At 49.4% G+C, this 15,976-nt stretch overlaps 1 protein-coding gene across 3 annotated transcripts in view; it reads left to right on the top strand.

Moving 5' to 3' along the window:
* The first annotated feature begins 315 nt into the window (after positions 1-315).
* Positions 316-15,976, top strand: part of LOC146839375 (uncharacterized protein C14orf119 homolog) — a 63,478-nt gene continuing 47,817 nt past the window's right edge. The window contains exon 1 of one of the 3 annotated variants that reach the window (XM_085651393.1): positions 316-407. The gene's annotated coding sequence lies outside the window, so the exon portion shown is untranslated. Of the gene's footprint in view, positions 408-15,283; positions 15,305-15,976 lie in introns of those variants that run through there. The other 2 variants (XM_085651394.1, XM_085651395.1) reach the window with 2 other exon arrangements.

Raw genomic sequence — 15,976 nt, 5'->3', positions numbered from 1 at the left:
CAATAGAATACATAAGAAAGAAACATTCTAGTACCCCACCTTTGCTTTGTTGGGAAACCCAATAAAAAGAAGGGAAAAAAAACGTTCCCCCAAATGTTTCAGGACCACAATTAGAGATGTAAATAGGTTTTCCAGTATATTTGGGGGGAAAGTCATAATTTTCCCTAAATATTCTAGGACTGCAGTTACAATAGTACATTTGCCTTCCTATCGCGCGCAACGCTCTCTGCTCTTGCGAGCGCAGTGCGAGGCTAGCTGTATTAGTCCTCTTTCTGTGTCTAGTGGTCTTATTTTTGGTTGGTCCCTTTTCCATATCAATGCCAGTGTTGTCAGTCCCTTTTCCATGTCGCCAGCCGTCGCTTCCTTCCAGTTCATGAGTGTCCTGCCCCGGCCGGAGTGAGGTAGAGGTGAGCGGGGGCCGCGTCATGAGTGAGGCACGGAGGACATTTATCAGCCAGTCTCATGGGTGACTGCAGAGGGACCGTGGGAGTGATAAGCGCCGCTGAGTGATGTTTGCGTGTAGTGGCTTCTGTTGGTTGGTCAGGGAAGGAGGGAAGTAATTGGCGTGGAGTGTAAATTATGGTTAAAGCTACGTAGTTTGTTGATACAAATTCCCGTTGTGGTTACCGTCGAAATTGTTGATGGATTTGGCTCTGGAGGAGCCACGTGTAATCAATCTCACGTTTTAAGGGGGTTTCAGAATAATTAGGGATGGCTGTGGTAGTAGCCAGAGGTTAGTCAGTGACAGTCGAGAAGGAGAAATGGTATAGCGAAGTTATTCTGTCATTCTTTTTGCTACATACAGACCGAGTTTTACAAACATTGCAGTGCTTTTCCACTCCGTGTAAAACAAATAGCAAAATTACACAGCTTATGACTTATTATTTCACAGCAGCTTGTGTGAAGGCAGGCTTCATGCCATTTAACACACATGATACTGCTTATTGTGACTTTACTTGACTTTTGACCCTGATGACACCACAGGAAGCCGCATATTTAACCCTATGACGCCACAAGACCCGGCTAAAACAACAAAATATTCTGTATCGATTTTGTTTGTTCATCTTCAAGTAACTAACAACTGCATGAACAATAACGTCTTAAATGAAAAATAATTGCAAGTTAAAAATCCATGAACAGTGCACATTACTACATTTTAAAACCTTTATTGATTAATAAAATCACTGCAGATCTATTTGTGTATAACCAGAGAGAATCGAATTCTGGTTGGTGCAGTGGGGAACAGTGAGATGTGTTTTTAGTGTTACGAGGACCCAGCCTGTGACATAAAGCACCTTGAATATGTATGTCATTATTTTAAACTTGCATTACACTTTGTATAAGATAGGCTGCTACAAAGTGCACAAAAGATTTAGGATTAAGATTTAAAAAGTGCTTCCAAAACATAGATCCGAGCAATGTGCAGACTGTAATTGTGCAAACATGTTTTACAACTGTCCATTAAAAGCACGCACTCCACAGCTCATCGGGTCACCTTACAATACTTTCCTAAAAGAATACATTTCAAATGTCTCTCTATCAATTAAAACCAATATCGGCTTCCAAGCAACCTTTTAAATGTGCAGATTAACCAAAGGTGCACATTTGCATTTCTTTCAGGCAGCAGACACTCTGGTAAGAAAGCCTGTTTCTTGTTGAAGTGGCTCTCTTCCCTCCACTGCAGCTGAGGCATCTCAAATGTCGGAATTAACCGATCCCCCAGGATTGTTGCATCTTAAATTAAAGTTGGAGAACTGTTTTTGTCAAATGAGAAAAGAATGGGCACCTCCTGCCCCTCAGACCTGCCCACTTTTATCTCTGCTTGTTCTCTGTGTCAGCACCGGAAGTTTCGCGACACATGTTATGCAACTAATCCTGCTCTGGCGGCACAGGTAGGTCATGTTATTTTGTTTGATGGGAAATGTCACATTTGATTTAGGACACACAATTTATGGTTTGGTGGAATGGGTTCCTCCGGCTGATTAATGTCGGGCGAAAGGGGGCTTGTATATGAGAACGCAGCATCTTCCCACATTTAAAATGAAAACTGGAATAATGCCCTGGTTAATTACCGGTAATCTTCATTACTCCGAGTATTGTCTTCCTCGCCACATGAGTTACAAAGTGAGCTTCAGCTCCACACCAGAACCCTCCAAAGCAAAGTCAGTATTCCATGACCCCATCCCTCCCAACATGGTCGACTACCATCACCCATAACCCAGCATAAGGGGAGGGCCGGCACACCCCACTTCCTGTAGAACTACCAAGCCCCAAGAACCAATGAAGCCGATAGAAAAACAGGGAGGGAGGGATGGGAACTCGTGTGGCGAGGAAGACAATACTCAGAGTAATGAAGATTACAGGTAGGTAACCGGGGCATTACCTCCTCCTAAATCTCTCCACTAGAGTTGCAAAGTAAGCACATACCCAAGCCCAACGGCTTCATGGAAACACACAAGAAACCATAGACATCGGGATGATGCAAAACAGAAGGTTGAATCAAAAATTTAAAACCACTGGAAAACAACCAAGAAGATGCACAGAAGGCAGGAACATCTAGAGCCGGAAGACTCGGCTCCGAGAACCGCCTCAGCAAAACCTCCATCTGGTCCACCCAACACCACCCAGTAGTGATCCATTAACATGTGTGGGGAGGACCAGGACGCGGCCCTACAGATATCTTCAGTAGGCACCCCCTTGAAATAGGCCCAGGAAACAGATAGACCCCTGGTAGACCGACCCTTCACCCGGGCCAACACCTCAGAACCAAGAGCATCGTAGGGCAATAAGATAGCCTGCTTGATCCACCTACTGAGGGTGGAGAGGGAAGGTTTATGACCAGACTGCACCAAAAGTGACAAACAAGTTTTCACAGCAGCAGAAAGACGCAGTCCGCTCCAAATACAAAACAGCATGCGGGATATCCAACAGCGAGAGAGCAGAATTCTCTCCAGACTCAATGACCGGAGGGAAAGTAGGTAACACTACCTCACTGGAACGGTTGACAACCGAGGGGACCATGGACCAAAACTTAGGATCCGGGCGCAACACAATACGGTCCGGCAGGGCCCGCAAGAACAGAGGATAGCGCAGAAAGGAACCCAGCTCCCTGATCCGGCCAGCAAAGACTATGGCCACTAAAAAAACACATTCATGGTGAGGAGTTTGATATCCACAGACATGAGGGGCTCAAAAGGACCCTCCTGAAGAGCCTGTAACAACAATGGAAGATCTCAAGATGGCGCAAGGCAAATAATCCTTGGACGTTGCAAAAAGCAACTCCGAAGTAGCCGGGCCACCAAAGCATCCAACCCGTCCAATAGAGGACTGCGGAAAGGCCGCCCACTGAGCCCGCAGAGTAGAAGCTGTCGGAAAAGAAATCAAGCACCCTTATTTGATCCACAGACACAGAGTCCAATCCCTTTAAAACACACCACAGAGAAAAGGACCCCCAATGGCGAAAATAAGAAAGAAGAGTAGCTGGGCGGCGGGAGCCCTGAAGCAACTCCACCACCTCCAGGAAGCAACCCCGAGACAGCAGGCTCATCCTTTCAAGAGCCAGACCTGAGATGGAAGTCGACGCAAAACCTCCACAAGAAGTGGAGGGCCCTGTAATGGGTACAGACGATCCGGGATCGCCCAGCACTTCTGGACTGCCATCTCCCTCAGAAGAGGAAACCAAGGGCGGCGAACCCAGCCGGGTACCACCAACAGAACAAACGCCCTGTCCTGGTGAATCTTGCAAAGAACTCTTGCATTCAAAGGAATCAGAGGAAAGGCGTAAAAAGCAGGGAGCCCGGCCAACGGATCGACAATGCATCTAGCCGCCATGCCCTTGTGCACGTGGGAGTGCGCAGAAGCAAGGCAGGTGAGCATTGTACTCGTTCGCAAACAGATCCACCATTGGGTACCCAAACCGGTCCTGCAACAGATGGAACACAGCCACCGTCAGGGAGATGGAAGCCATGTGAGGAAAGACCCCGCTCTGGCTATCGCCACGCAGTTCTCCTTCCCCGGGAGATAGACCGCCCTGAGTGACAACACTGACATTTCTGCCCAGGACAGGATCTCCTCTGCCAGGAGCCAATGGGAGCGAACCCTGCAACCCCCCTGATTATTGAGGTAGCCCATTACCACCTGGTTGTCTGTTCGGACTAGAACATGATGCCCCCGAAGGGCTGTGGCAAACTCCAGATAAGCCAGATGGATGGCCTTCATTTCCCGGAAGTTGGACAAGTAATCCGCCTGCAGGCGATCCCACTGACCCTACACAGACTGGGTATCCAATGTCGCCCCCCAGCCCAAGAGGCTGGCATCAGTCGTAACCACCCGTGAAGGGGACACCAGAAACGGAAGACCCTTGGAGAGATTGGACTCCCACCAACCCAGATCGGACCGAATCTGCAGAGACACAGCCAACGGCAGATCGTAATTTACGGAACAAGGAGCCCACTAGGACAAGAGATGGTTCACCAATGGGTACAGATGGAGACCTGCCCAGGAAAGCCCCTTGATAGTTGCCGACATCAACCCCTGCACCCTCAACCACTGATGGACAGGGGCGTAATCCAAGGCCAGGAGACAACCAAGGTCCCTCCACAAGGTTGGCCTCTGTTCCGCAGGCAAGCACCCCATCCCCTTGACCATGTCTAGGTGACCCATGATGAACACCAAGTCCTGGTTAGTCGCCAGATGGGATTTCTTGTGGTTGATCTGGAACCCATGACAGGCCAGAACTTTGCAGACCCTCTGGACGAGAAGAGTTCCCTTAGAAAAAGAATAGGCAGAGATCAGCCAGTCTTCAAGGTACGGGAATACCCGAATCACTTCCTTGTGGGGGACCCCGACCAAGGGGGCCAGCACATTTTGTGAAAACCCTTGGGGCAGAAGACAATCCAAAGGGGAGTACCTTTAATTGGAAGTGCTTGTCCCCCCACGCAAAACCGGAGGAAACGCTGAGATGATGGGTGGACGGGCACATGGAGGTAGGCATCCAGGAGATCCAAGGAAGCCACCACTTCCCACTGAACCATAATGGAAGCATTTCCTGCAAAGAGAGCATCTTAAATTTAACACAAAGGGTAAAGGAATTCGCCCTCTTAAAATGCAACACTGGACCGAACTCCCCAGAAACAGGATGGAGTAAACTCCAAGACCTCCCTGACAAGCTGGAACTGGCCGAATGGCCCCTTTGTCGAAGATCTTGAATTCCTGCCAACAGTGTCTCCCTCTTTTGCGTGGCTGAAGGCAGGGGAGTGGAAATGAAAGCGTCCGAAGGGAGGGAGTTCAAAAAAACAATCAAGTAGCCTTCTTGCACATTCCGCAGAGCCCACTGATCTGACACTGAGCCTTCCTAGGCTTTGCCGAAAGGCAACAGTTACCCCCCTACCGAAGTCCTGACAGCCGGGACCTTCGGATAGTCAGGATTTGGACACGAGGGTAGATTCGGCCTGCCAAGACTGGGATTTGTTGGAGAACGGGATGCCCCTGCCGTGACCTCATCCTCAAAAGGGCATGCCCCCCCCTAGAAATAGAAATAGGAGCAAAATCCCTCTTGGGACCAAAGAAACGGCCTCGAAGAACGGACGGTGCTAGCAGCTTCCTGTCCTCTGTGGATTTTTTTCACCATATCCTCCAGGGGCGAACCAAACAGTTTGGTCCCTGAAAAAGGATCTTCATCAGAAGGGCCTTCTGGGCAGCATCCGCCTCTCAATGATGCAGCCACACCTTACGACGGGCCTGAATAGCCGCACCCCCAGCCGCGGCTCCCAAGGTATCGAAGGAGATATCTTATAACAGCCTTGTCTTTTGCACCATGGCCGCTAAAGCAGGACATCAGCTCCCTGCTTCAACAGCTCGGCCAGAGATTAAAAGTCTTTCAACAGAGGCTGGACAGTATAAGACACGCTAGTAAAAAGTTTTGCATTCACCTTCAACAGAGATATCGGGCGGTACGAAGCACAGCTTCCGGGGTCCTTACCGAGCTTGGGAATCACAGTGATGGTGCTGTGACGCATGGACTCTGGGATGAATCCCTGTTTGTCTATGGAATTGTATAATCGTGCAAGAATTGGGGCCAGATGGAAGGCGAATGCTTTATAGAACTCCCTACAGTAGCCGTCGGGACTGGGCGCCTTGTGAGGTTGAAGCCTCTGTATGGCAGATAGAACCTCCTGGGTTGTAATATCATTCACTATGGTGCCATAAATAGGAAATAGGTACTTCCACTCCGGCTGGGCATACCCTGGACAAGTAGGCTTCTTCGTCCGGATCTCGTAGCGGGTCCGCTGAATAGAGCGCTTTATAAAACATTCAGAATTTGCGCGCAATGCCTTCGTCCGTGTCTGCTACAGAGCCTTCGGCTCCCCGGATCTCTGATACCCTTCTGTCGACTGCCTGTGCTCTAAGGGGTGGGCCAGCATGCGACCCGCTTTGTTCCCACTGGCATAATACCGTTGGCGCAGCCGGAGCAGGGCGTACTCCGCCTGTCCCATATCTATCGCCTGTAGCTGCTTACGGGCTGTCATTAGTTCTTGGCGAACCATCACCGTGCCCGAGCGTACGTGCTTGCCCTCCATGACCTGACCCTCCAGTTGTGTTCGCTTATCCCGCCTTTACCTATTGTATTTTGTCGCGTCACCTATGAAATGGCCAGGACCACCTTTAGTGTCTCCCAGAGCGTTGCTATGGTCATCTCAGCAGTGTTTTTGTGTTCTAGGAAGGTGGTTAGGACCATGAGAGTGGACAGGCGCACCTGCTCATATGTGAGATGTTTCGTGTTGAGACGCCAGCTCTGGGGAGCTATGGTTCAGTGCTAGGCGGAAACGCAGACTAATAGGAAAGTGGTCTGAGAGGGCAGCGGCTCCTATGTCAGTGGTAAGAGTAGCCCTTGTTACCACCGGTGTGGTGAGAAAGTAGTCAATTCGGGCGTAGGATTGGTGTGAGGCGGAGAAGTAGGTATTCTACCTATGTGGGGTGCATGTAGCACTAGGTGTCAGTTAGACCCGCCTCAGTCAACCACTCTTTCGTAGCTGGAGTGAGTCCCCCGGTCTGGGCTTTCCTGGGATGGGATCCGTCACGGTGAGCATCCATTGTGACGTTAAAATCGCCCCCACCACCAGCTCCCTATCTGGTGTAGAAATCAATTGCTCCAGGGCATCCTTAATAAACATTTCCTGCCTATCATTAGGGGCATAGATAGTAGCTATTGTGTATCGAACCCCCCGCACCCGTACATGCAACGCCAGTAAGAGGCCTGGAATCTCCATAAAGACACCCTCCACTCTTCCCACGAAGTGCGTGGCAAGCAGGATAGCCACCCCGCCCGCTTGCTCGTACCAGAGGAGAAGTACTGTTGGTCGAACCAGCGGGATCGCATCCTCCGCCAGTCCGGTTGGACCAGGTGAGTCTCCTGCAGTAAGCATATGTCATTCTTAGTGTCTTTAGGGAAAGACAGTATCGCCAAATGCTTCGCAGCGGAGTTAAGAACCCGGACATTGAGGCTAAGTATTGACACCATTGCTCATCTCGTCATCATTCGTTGTCTGGTTAATCGGGCGCCCCACAGCTCCGCACCAACCCCCCCCCCCCCCCCCCATGGAACGAGGCAAATTGGAACATCCTAGGAAAAGGAGGGAAGGGGGGAAAAGAAGTAAAGATACGAAACAAACTGCAACACAACCGATAACTCCAACCATATCTCCCACCTGGGAGTCGAACTGATCATGAGGATAGGGTCCGTGGCGCCACTGGATATGTTGAAGAAGAAAAAGTAGAAAGCAGCTTGGGAGACTCTGCCGACGCGCCGTCCCGTTAGGACGCTGGACACCGGGTTCGGCCAGGGCGACCCCTTTCTTCAAGTAAGGCCACATCAATTGTGCAGGGCACAAGGTACCATTTAGTATAAGTTTTCAATGGTCATTGGCTGTGGTGCCGGCCGCACCCTCATGCTGCAGGTGTTGGAGAAGTCGGGAGCGCTCCTCCCTGCTATCAGCCTCGGTGGGCTTATTGAGCTTCTTTGGCCTCTTCTGGATGAGCGCCGCACCCGACGGTTCTCCTCAGGTGGACCACGGGTTGAAGACCTGGCTGGGGATGCCTGCTGCAGGTCCGGCATCCCTGAAGTGCAAGCGGAAAGGGTGGCCCCACTTGTAGGAAACGGGTTAGCAGTTTCAGAGCTCTGCGGCGTTGCAACGTTTTTGGGTGGAGATCATGGTGGAGTCCAATTTTATGCCCTTCAAAGTCAATGACTCTCACATCCCTGATTGCCGACATTATGGCTTCCTTTTGGGTTTAGTAGTGGAGGCATGTGAGGATGTCCTGAGGTTGGCCATGGGTGTACGCCGGACTACCCACACAATGCGTGCGGTCTAGTGTTTTTACTTTGTCCTGCAGGGCGGGCGCCACGTGTTTGAATAGCCTGGTCACGAACGCTTCTAGATCACCCAAGATGGCCCTGACTGGCACCCCCCTGGTTCAGATATTGGGGTGTCGGGAACGATTCTCTAGGTCCTCAACTCCACATTCTGATCGCGAAGCTCCAGGAGTTCCAGACGATGACCCTCTATCTCCTCCTCTCGGGCGTCGTGGCACTGCTCTACCGCATCCAGCCTCTGGTGGAGGGCGGCAACATCCTGTTGTAGCCCCTTGATATCTGTGGCTATATCTCGTTTTAGCTCTGCAAAGTCCGCGCGGAGGGTGCCAAATAGACGTTCCATGAAGGCCTGTGTTAGTGGGGATTTCCCGCTCCCTCCCCCACCGCCACCGGGTCCGTTGGCACAATCCTTCAGCTCCTCTGTTTCCTGCAGGGGTTCCATCTTTTTCGTAGTCGTGCGGGCGAAGATGTCCTTTACGGAGGGGTCTTTTTTCTGTTGGTGGGTGGTCATCTCTGCCCCCGGGTGTAGCGCCAAGCGACAGGTGTATGCCCTCTGGATGTACAAGACTGTCCCCCGTGGCTCTTCCACACATGACTACTGCTGGCCAAGGCCACCCAGGGAGCCGCAAGAGCGCTCTGGGCCAGAGCGCTGTATGTCCAGTCGCAGGGCAGAGCACCCATAGGAGGGGCAGGGGATGTGGGCAGGCCCACCAAGCGTGTGCCCCAGAAGGCCACAATCCAGGGCCCTCGCCTCCAGTGAGAGAAGCAGACAAGTGATTGAGGCCGAGTAGGAGTGGCAGACATCAGCAGCCTAGGGGCCCAGGTCCGACAACCCACCGATGTGGACCCCTGCACAGCACCGCGCTGGGCTTCACTCGCCAAGCGCAAGCCTTCTACTCCACTGGCTACCCCTGAGTGTGCACCTCCCGTCTCTGCCCGGTGTCCGCAGGCGGTCCCTCACACAGGCGCCCAAGAGAGGAGGCTGAGAGAGTTCCAGTCGTGAGGGCCACCCCAAACGCCACACCCAGCACCTAGAAGAGATGGGGTGGTGCAGGTGTGGCACGACCAACTGGCAGTCTAAGTCAGGACGGCCCGCGGCTGCGGGTCGAAGCAGGCCCAGCCACTAGGCCCTCGCCTCACAATCACTCAGGCTGTCTCCAGCAACCGCACCCACGGGCAATCCAGCACTCGGAGCCACCCTCCAGGCACTGCGCCCCACTAGGGGTGGCCCAGCCACCATCACCAGGCTTAATTGCGGGGCTAGAGACGGTTGGAAGTTCAGCCCCTCACATGCTGTCTGAGGTGGGCCGGCCCACAGCAGCGAGCCGCAGCAGGCCCAGTAACGGAACCCTCGCCTCCCAGACCAGTGTTCTACTGCCGGCGGCTGCACCCACGGGCCCCGCAGCCCAGCGCACAGGGCGGAGTGCACCGCTCGGCCGGATATTTCTGTTGGCCACTGCATGTCACCGGAGGCCGGGCCGGCCTCCAACACCAGAGTCCAAATTGGGTGCTTGGGCAAAAGCAGTTAGGGGCCCAGCTCCCCACGTGTAGCCAGATGCTGGTTGTGTCAACCCCTCCCCTGGGGTACCAAGGCGTGGCGCAGGGACGCACTCACCGCTGGTCAGGCCTTCCAACAAGAAACAAGCATTGGCATAGCCAATAGGTCTCGCCTTTGGGACCTTATAAGTATTTAGCCATGCAGCACAATATCCACTGCACGTTCCTGAACGTGCTTGTGACGTCTGTTGGAGTAAGGTGTTGAGGTATAGTGTCTGCAAGCCAAGTGGATGTGTATGATCTATGTGCTACAGTATGTTATGCTTTGCTTTCTATATGAATTTCACGTGTGCTAGTGTATGAATGACTTGCAGATGCATATTACGTATGCAGGTGTAGGATTCAGCATGAGGTTCAGTGAGTGTGTCCCAGTGTGCTATGGATGGTGTTTCAGCTGTGTCAGTAAGAGGGTTCAAGAGAACAATGGAGCTCTTGTCTTGATTTCAGAACGCTACTTTCGTAGATATCGGATTTGGGTGTTACACAAATGTGTATGTATTTATTTTGTTAACAAATAACATATTAGTGCTACTCCTTTAAACTAATTCGTGGAGCTCCTTTGCGGTCATTTCAGACATCTTAACACACCGATACATTTTCAAAAGTAATGAGGAGAGCAGGCATATAATGTGCTTATCCTTTTGCAAGCAGTGAAGGCTGAGGAATGCGCACAGGCCTTCTTATTGCCGCCATCACTCTTATCAGCCTGGTCAGTGCCCACATGCAACAGCCAGACGTTTAGGCTCATGTTTCAGGGAAGTTCTTGCAGCTGAAAATATAGAAAACATTTAATGGCAATGGCTCTCGTGAAACATCCATGGAAAGGGCTACATCAATAAAGCCTGGTAGAGAGCTTTATCTAGTGACCAGGCTGGACTTGCATTTATTTGATTGTGAATCTAAAAAGCAAAACACATTTACATGCTGAACATGTTGTTGAGAACCCAGTTGTCGTATGGCATACATATTCCAAAAAGCAAATTCCAGCCCACAGAGGCAATGGTGGTTGTTCCAAGGGGAGGGTTAGATGTGCTGAGCAGGGAGTGCGGTGAGAACATGGCACAGGAGAGGAGAGGGTGTTTCCAAGCGGCCAGAGAGACCGGAACTGGCCAGAAACAGACCTGTTCCTCTAATGTCAGGTGAGGCTGGTGCTGCCTCGTTAAGTGCGAAGTTTTCTGGTGCTTGCCTAGGGGGAGCTTCACAGGGATTGTGCCATCTGCTGCCAAAAAATTAAATTCAAATCCCGTAATTAACCAAGCCCGCTCCATTTCCTCACCCCAGGGGTAAATTAGTAATGTAAGTTTCGGAGCACCAGCTGCAGGAGGGGTAGGAGGCTTCAGTCTGCAAGGGAGCCCGGTGCACACTTGCAATCACGGTCAGTGACTCACTCTGCAGTCGGCTTCAGGAAACACAAGCATTTGCAATGCAACGGTCCCGCCTTTGGGACCTTATAAGTATTTAGCTATGCACCATATTATCCATGGGACCACCTACACTCACTTTTTAGTTAAAGCCCATTGCTATCAAATACCCCGTCTTGTTAAGCACTAACTCCGGCCGTCAGGCCAACCTATTGCCCACTTTTGCTACTATTGTCCACCTCACCACTGCATCTCCCACAAAACATTAGACCATCTGTCTCTCCTGCTGAAGTCACTTCCCTACCACCATCACCACTTACTAATCCAACAGTGCAGTGATATTTTTTTACATGTTTGGTGCAATTCTGTTAATATTAGCAGGACAGTACTATGAAAGTACAGGGACACCTCTAAAGGTATAAATATACCCAATAATCCTCAGATTCTGAGATTGTTTGTTTTCTTACAACTTTAGTGTACACAATTTGACACCCCCTCCCCCCCCCCCCCCCTTCAATTTATTGGGCATAATAATGACTAATAATTTGCCTTTGATTAAGTCATAACTTGTTGTACAAATGCATCTGACAGAATCAACATATCCTAAATGTTAAGTCTGTAAAAGGCTTAGGGCAAACATATACACTTCAAAGAATATTAGAGAACCATGTCAAGTAAAGTGTTTTTCAGTTTATGCCTGTTAAGTTAAATACTGTTTTAAGTGCTTTCTTCCAACTTCAGGAGAAGGCAGTGCTTTAGTAACTGCAAGAATGACACTCGCTATATGTTTGGAATTACGCCTTCGCCAGTTAAAAGGGTTTAAGTAGGTACAGTCGCAGGGGTGGTGCTTTATTTTAAGAAAATGTAAATCTTGTGCAGATTTTCACATGGGTTCAAAGAGTTCAGGTCAATTTGCCTCAGACACCAGGCAGCGCAAGATTCTCTTCTGTTTACTCCTCACATGGTCCCCACTGGTAAAACTGGAATGCTTTTCCTGTCACTTGTACACGACTGACATTGAAGCAGGTGCTCTTGCCCTTATAGCGACTGAGGGAATTAAACAAGTGCTGCAGCTGCAAAAATGAGTTATCTTGATAAACAGACCTGATTCTGTTCCACAAAGGAACACTGGAATAGGAATTTTGAGTAATCCCTTAATCCTTCCCTTATGCCTTAAACCACCTCGGGAATTGTTATGGGTACCCGACACAAACCTCAATAAAACATAATTTTTGGTGGAACTGTTATGCTTCATTTCATTCACCGCATGTCTCCTGGGTAACCTGATGTACAAACACTGCAGCCATAAATTGTAGATTTTCGTCTCATGAAACTACTACTGCGCACAAACATGCCTCTGAGCAGGTGAACATTAAAACGATTAATGCAAAGCAAGAGGGTGGGTTAAGGGGCCTGATGGCCGGGCCCCGTTGCAAGTGTCGGCTTAAATCATATGCAAAAATATCTGGGCAAATACTGCTAGCGTTCAGCATTGGTTTGGGTTTTGTGCCGGATTGCAAGATTTGCCCTGTGCACTAACGAATATACAACAAAAACTGTATTTTACTACCCACAGTTTTGCTCTTACTGCACTCTTCTGCCACTGCAATTTGGTCCATGGAGGTAATAGTGCCTGCTTAATCCAGGGTCTGAGCGCAATTTGCGTGACCCTCCTAGAGGGCTCTATGTATTCATCCGGGAGCAAAGGAGATTCCGCCACACTCCACTCGGTAACTCTTATTCAAAATGCCGCTATGACAAAGAGAACCGAACGTTTTCAAGCAGTTTTAGAAATGTAGAACTTTTGTCTTAAATATGCATAGTCAATATCCTCAAAGTGGAAACATCCTATTCTCTTCAAATTACAGACAGGTCGCACCATAGATACAAAATAGAAAATAAGAGTGTGTAGGTAACGCTATTACTGAAGGGAGACGGAAGGCGTCAAGGTCACAAAATTAGCAAAACAGTGGTAACAAAGCAGAGTGATCATTCGGTCAGTGTGGTTAAGATAGAAGAAAAGGAAACATAGACAGGAAGAAGTGTTGAGAATCTAGACATGGGTTCACGAAACAGAAGGAAGTGGACCTGGACGTGAAGGAGGGAAACGATCTGGCCAAACGGCCAGAGCTGACGATTTTAGAACTAATCGCGTTCGAGTCCAATCCTCGGTTTAGCATCCTGTGATCTTGGGCAAATCACTTGGGGAGGGGATGTGGTCCATCGGCTGCGCTGCCGCCTCTGGTGCAGGAAACCAGGGTTCGAGCCTCGAGGTCGCGTCCATATGCTGTGATTCTGGGAAAATCACTTAATCTCCCCGTGCCTGAATATGTAATGTAAATACAGTGCTCGTGTACAGCGCTCCAATACCTTTGGGTCGAGTTTGTGCGATATAAAAGATGAAACAAAAAAAAAAATCACTAAATCTCCTGTGTTTAAAGAATGTGGAATCTTATGCCTTTCAGCTATATAAAACGTAAAACTTCCATAGACGAAGAGTCACACTACTGAAGGTAAATAGATCGTTAAAACAGTTGAAGAAGGTCGCTTACAGGGTCACTAGAGAAACGAGGGCCGGCAGTTTGGTAATGCCAGTCTGGCGCAAGTGTGCACTTCCGAGCCATAATGAGGGAGTAATCAGACAGAGACAGCACACCTAAACACCGTGAATCTTATTGGGAGCCTGTCGGGTCAGACAGCATTTTCCCGCAGCCCTGCACGGTGCAGAGGATGTTGCTTCGCCCCTCCCGTGTCAAGTTGGTAACGGAAGGTTTCACGATCTCCGAAGCCCAAGGAGTCCGTGTTGTAATGAACTACGGCTTTCACTCTCCGCCCCTTTACACCCGGTCGCGCAGGCTAAAGAGCTGCTACAGAGTTAACAGCTCGTAGATGTATCGATGATTAAACAGGATTTTGTGTGTTTGTACACGGACTCCAATCAGTAGAGAAACTGAATCTGCAGCTGACTGCAGATCACGTGCACACAAAAGGAAAAAGTGAAGCTGAGGAAGGTAGCTAAACAGCACACAGGAAATCGAGTGTGGCGGTGCGCGAAGACATGAGCACGACCTGGAGTGTGTGGGAGGGGGCGGGGCCCAAAGTAGTCATGGACTGAGGGAGGGAAGGACGGGAAGAAAGTAGTCTGTGCAGTGAAGGGGCCAGTAGCAATGGAAGGATGCAAATGACTGACATGGCTGTCATGGGGAGGGACTAACAAGCTCAAAACCAATCGGAAGGCAGCATTTATAACCTAAGCCAATGAAGGAGATGGGCTGGATAGTGGGCGGAGCTTCAACAAAGCTTCCACACTATAGTGTATACAGCATGCCTCGCAAAGCGAAGGCAGCACATTTGTGCTGCATCGCTAGGCGAGACCTAAAAAAAGCTAATTCCAGCCCACAGAGGCAATGGTGCAAGCAAAAAACAGACAGCTCGTTCGTACTTACTGCTCAAAATGTCCTTTCTTAATACATAGTTCATGAAAAAACGCTTGCCAAAGATCACGTATGTCTGGTCTGAGCTGAGACATAACCTCACCCCTCCGTGTCAGAAGAGATCAGAATGAATCCCTTAAATTCGCAAATAATAGCTCTTTTGGAGATGCGCAGGAATCCTTTAGGTGTACAGCACCCCTTTAAAAAGTGGGGAGTTTTTTTTTAACTGTGCATGATGTGTTATATTATAACGTGTGCATTTGTTATTTGAAAGTGAAAAACATAATTCTGAAAATGTCTTGCATTACTTAAACGGCTGTCAGTCACGTTTGCTCTTTCTTGCTTGATATCCGGAGGACAGAGTACTAAAGGCACAGGTCTGGAAAAAAATGCAAGTACCTTCAACGATGAGTGCAGTCTGGGAGTGGTCCACGGTTGTCACGCGCAGCTGTGTCGTGTTACATCATTACTACCAGGTCTCCGCTCTCTGAATAAAGAAACCGATGTGGCCCAATGAGACTTCCCATGGAAGCTGTTTTGCTGTTAATCCAGGGGTTCTGATCAACCAGAAACACTAAAAGGTGATTTAAAACACAAAGTACCCCACTATTACATTTCAAGCACACACTCAAAACTCAAGCGGAAGCCCAGTGGAAAAAGTGCATTTTTGAGTTTAGATTAAAAGAAGTGACAATAATAAAAAGAAAACCACCTAAAAAGCCCTTTAACTACTATGATAAAAACGAAATACATATGCACTACAGTCAGGGCGGAATAAAATGTCACCTTGATATTTGCGGTGCTAATAAACTTTTGATAGCGCACAAGTTGCTTCAAGTGTAGCATCGCAGCGCCTTTTGACAGTCTGGGATACTATTTTCCAAACTGTCATTGGGTTTTTTGGGGGGTGAGGTCATAATAGTGAACATGATGACCTCAGCACATGTTATGGTTTGGAACTACTGAGGTGTACATTTGCTGTGCTAGCTTGGTCACTGGCATCTTTGCGCTTTCTGCTTTAACGTCCATTCTGGGCTAGAAACTCAAGATAAAGTGGAAAGTGGAGGAGGTTCTGGAGATGCAGAGAGGCCCACTCCACGGCCGCCCCTCGGCCCGAAAACCGCGTTTGTGTTTCTTCAGGACTACAAGTACTGTCTGAAAGTAGCCAATAGAAACATTCCCCCCCCCTAGGCACGTCACCCTATCAAACTGCTTGTGTTGTGTGTGGTGATTACACAAGCTAATGAGAAAAA

The sequence above is a fragment of the Triturus cristatus genome, chromosome 4_1 (assembly GCF_964204655.1).
Source record: "Triturus cristatus chromosome 4_1, aTriCri1.1, whole genome shotgun sequence".
In the NCBI taxonomy this organism is placed as follows: domain Eukaryota; kingdom Metazoa; phylum Chordata; class Amphibia; order Caudata; family Salamandridae; genus Triturus; species Triturus cristatus.
This window is presented reverse-complemented; position numbering and strand designations above follow the sequence as displayed.